The sequence below is a fragment of the Balaenoptera physalus genome (assembly GCF_965194825.1).
Source record: "Balaenoptera physalus genome assembly, chromosome: 11".
NCBI classification, from domain to species: Eukaryota; Metazoa; Chordata; class Mammalia; order Artiodactyla; family Balaenopteridae; genus Balaenoptera; species Balaenoptera physalus.
The window spans coordinates 75272865-75277534 of NC_138896.1; positions in this window are offsets into that span (position 1 = coordinate 75272865).

Sequence of the window (4670 nt, forward strand, 5' to 3'; positions counted from 1 at the left end):
TCATGTCATCTGCAAACAGTGACAGCTTTACTTCTTCTTTTCTGATTTGGATTCCTTTTATTTCTTTTCCTTCTCTGATTGCTGTGGCTAAAACTTCCAAAACAATGTTGAATAATAGTGGTGAGAGTGGGCAACCTGTCTTTGCCCTTATGTTTTTTCCCAGATTCATACTTCAAATCCCCATGTCTGTAACACCCAGATCCCCGAGGGTTAGTGATTTCTGGAATCCTGCCCAGAGCACTTGCCAGTGTCCCCTTGCTCTCCTGTTACCTCTCCCCCTACCCCGAAGGGGACAGAAGAGCACTGGGGAACCCCAGGCAGGGACTCATCTTGGGGAGGAGGGCTGGAACCTGCCTCTGAAATGCTTTAATTATTAAAGTAATACCCACCCCCAAAACCCCTTGTCCCGGAGGCTGGAAGGACAGGATGTTTGAGGTGGCGGCTTTCTTTGTGGCAAAACCTGGATCCCCCTACACACAACATCCGGGGAGGGGATCTTTGGTGAGATGAGGGAACGGTTGTGACCCCAGCTCTGCTGCAAGAGGCATCTGTGTGGATCTCCACACGGAGATCCTGGAAGCACAGGTATCCTCACTGGGAGAGAACGGAGCACTTGGTCCCCAGCTGCAGTGAGACACCTCACATTCTGCCCCCCTGTCCTCACCACAGAAAGGACAAGAAGTGAAGGCCTTCAAGTCCTATCAAAAAGACAGGAACTTGTGAAATCTGAGTAAGGTTTGTGGTCACCTGAGACATTGTACAAACGTGCATGTCCTGGTCTTGGTGATGCACAATAGTTATGTAAGATGCCACCACTGGGGAAAGCTGGTTGAGGTCATGAGACCTCTTCTTTTTTTTGCAACTTCTTGTGAATCCACAATTATCTCAACAAAAAAGATTTTAAAAAATGGCAGACCCACAGAATGGGAGAAAATATTTTCAAATCGTAAGTCTGATAAGGGACTTGTATCTGGACTACATAAATAAAGAACTCTTACAATTTGTCTTAGTTTGGGCTACTGTTATAAATTACCATAGGCTGGGTGGTTTAGCCAACAATTATTTATTTCTCATAGTTCTGGAAAGTCCAAGATCAATGTGCCCTCAGGTTTGGTGTCTGAAAGCCCTCTTCCTGGTGTGCAGATGGCTTTTTAGTTATGTCCTCACATAACATTTCCCGTGTGCATACAGGAAAGACAGATCTTATTTGCTTCCTCTTTTAAAAGGGCATTAATTCCATCGTAAGAGCCCCACCCTCATGACTTATCCAACCCTAATTATCTTCCAAAGGCCCCACCTCCAAATTTCATCACACTGGGGATGAGAATTTCCACATATGGACTTTGAGGGGATACAAACATTCAGTCCATACAATTCAATAAGAAGAAGAGAAATAACCCAATTTTAAAAATAGGCAAAGAATCTCTATAGATATTTCTCCAAAGAAGGTGTGCAAATGGCCAATAAGCATATAAAAAGATGTTCCATACCATTATCCATCGTGAGAATGCAGATCAAAACCATGAGATACGACCTCACCTGTAATAAAAAAGATAATTACAAGTGTTGGCAAGGGTGAGGAGAAATTGAATCTGTTATGCATTGCTGGTGGGAATGTAAAATGGCACAGCCATCAGCCTTGCAGTTCCTCAGAAAGTTAAACACAGATAGTTACCAGCAATTCCAATCCTAGGTATACACCCAAGAGAAATGAGAACATATGTCCCTCCAGACCACAAATGTTTATAGAAGCGTTACTTATAATAGACAAAAAGGAGAAATAACTGATGAATGGAAAAATAAAATGTGGTATAACCATACAATAATATATTATTTGGCAATAAAAAGAAATGAAATTCTGATACACGGGTGAACCTTAAAAACATTATGGTAAGTAAAAGAAGGCAGAAAAGACCAGTATAATTTTGTCAGGCTCACCTGGCTCAGCCTCGCCTGAGAACCGAGAAGTCCCCAGGGCACCCCTCACCCCTGTAGCCATGTCACATGCACGGCTGTGGGGTGGTGCAAAGAAAAGTGGTCCCTGGCCTCCCCTCCCTGCCAGCTGGGCTGGGAGGCCCTTCACTGGTGCCAGGAGTTGGTCCTGAGGCTGTTGTGGGGCCCTGAAACTGACCTCCCACTCAGCTGCCTAAGCCATGAGGCTTGGCCAGGCCTTTCTGGCTGGGAGGTCAGGCCAAGGAGAGCCTTGGGCACTGTGTCCTGGCTTCTCATCCTCCCTGGCCAGGGGCTGAGGAGGAAATAACAGGTTCCTCGGACTTTCATGAGGGCCCAGCTGACTGGGCTTCCTGCATGTGCTTCGCCACACCGCATGGCATGTGGGGTCTTAGTTCCCTGATCAGGGATCGAACCTGCGGTCCCTGCAGTGGAAGCACAGTCTTAACCGCTGGACCTGTAGGGAAGTCTCTACCAAGCACGTTTTATACTATGTCTTCTCAGCCAAAGAGAGGAAGCAGGGTTTCAAAGGCTCATCATGGGCTCTGGGTCCATAAATGTCCCAGTTTCCTGTGTCCCTGATGTCTTAGGACTAGGTCTGGGGCCTTGGGAGTATTGTCACTTCCTCCATATCCTGCCCAAGCCCCAAGGGCCTGCCCGCCCAGGCCTTTGTCTTCTCCCTCACAAGCTGTGTGGGTTTCGAGAGGCTGAGCAGGCTGGGGTGTTGGGGCAGCTGCCTCTCCTGTCCCTCTGCTTGGATTATCCAGGGCTGCCCAGGTCCTTGGGGTCATGGCTGATGCGTATAGATGGGCCCAGCAGGTCTACCCCAGCCTCCCTTCAGGCCTGGGCCTGTGTCCATGGCTCAGGTGCCCTTTTCCCACCATTTGCTTCTAGAAACTTACGTGCATGGGCCTTAGGCCCCAAGGACCACAGGCGGCTTTGCTGACAGCTGTACAGAATCTGAGCTCCAGCGTGCTCCCTCCACGCTCCCCATAGCCATGGTCCTGCAGGACCCAAGGCCCTTCTCCAGGTGCCCGCTGCACAACCCCTTCTCCAGGGGGCCGAGGGGCAGTAGGGTGCAGAGGCTGAGGTCTTGGAGTGAGAGAGATCCAGGTTCCAATCCCAGCTCTGGCTTTTACTACTGTGCTGGAGTAACTGGTGTCTCATCTGAGCCTCAGTTCTACCTTATCTGAAAGATGGGGATGATCCAGTTGGAAGGGCTAAGTAGATGTGTACACATAAAGCGCTGGCTTGCAGGAGGTGTTCAGCAATGTCACCTTCACCTCCCACTCCTCACTGTTCCTGGCTGGCTGCAGCCCAGTCCTGGGACAACAGCCGCCATCCCATTCCTCGTCTCAGCCCCACCTTGGGGATCCGTTCCAGGCATCACAGTACCAGGGATGACCACCAGGTGGCGCCCACCCCAGCTCCCTGTCCCCAGGCTGCTGCTTTGCAGACCTCCATGGATTTCCTTACTTTTTTTTCTGGTTTACTGTAGTTTATTTTGGATTATACAAGAAGGGGCATCAGAGTTGTGTCAGGATCCAGAGCTCTGGCTGAGAACTATCCTCTTCCCCCCACCGCATTGGTCCCAGGCAGGAAGAGAGGGCTTGCCTCCTCCCCTCCTCCCCCAACCCATGTGGGCTTCCTGCAGTGCCTGGTGCCAGCCTCCCTGGTGTTTGCCCTGATGTCGGCTTCTAGTGCTTAAGTTGCCTCCAGTTGGTGCCAGCAGGCTGATGAGCCCTGGCCCAGGACTCCTCCCCACCCCTGCTCTTCCTGGCACCCTTTGGAATTGGTGTCAAACACAGGCACACAGCCCCCTGGTCCAGCCAAACCTGGCTGAGTAGCCTTGTGAGCTTGCTGACTGTGGGTGTGATTGGTTCATACTGTCCAGATTGTTGGGTGGACAAACAGGCATGTCTGTGAATGTCTCATCTCCCCAAGGACTCCGGATTTCCTGGGAGCCCCACCAGTGGCTGGGAGCACCCAGCCCTCTTCCCCTGGCATTAATTTGTCCTAGGTCGGGATAAGGTTCTATGCATTTGGCTACAGGCAAGGCCTACCGTAGCTGAGCCCAGGGAGCAAGGGAGACATAAGCTGTGGTCACGGAGGTGAGGGAACCAGCCCCGCGTAGAGGCTGGAGCTCGGGCCTGCACAGCTCTCTAAGTGTGAGGAGAAGCTCCTGGGCCAGCTGTCAAATACAGAGTCCCGGCCCCAGAGGCAAGGCCCAGGAAACTGCATTTTCACAAGTCGAGGGGAGGCAGTTCTGCACACTTGGAATTGAGGACTGCTGGGTCTGTGGTGCTGGGTGGGGGATTCTTGTTTTTCTTGCTGTCTGCAGCTCTGATGCCAACCTGAGAGCTACATTCTTTCCCAGGATGGGGCTACCCTGTTTCCCTCTGCTTCTCTGAGGTTGCTGGTTAAGAGGGCATGGGAAGGAACTAGAACAAGAAGCAAGTGCCCTCCCTACCCCAGGAGACCTTGGACCACAGGGGTCAGACTGTAAGGCGGCTCCCTAGGCCCCTGGGGCCGGGCCAGCTGAGGGTGAGGGTTTCCGCCTCTAGGCTGGAAGGCAGGTTGCAGGCGAACCTGGTGGTGCTTGGGAAGCAGCAGCAGCTCAGAACCAACTGCGCCAACCTCCCTACTTCTCCCTCCACCCTTCTTCCTCTGAACCAGCACTGGCTGCATTCACATCAAAGAAAAAACATTTCAGGAGCCAA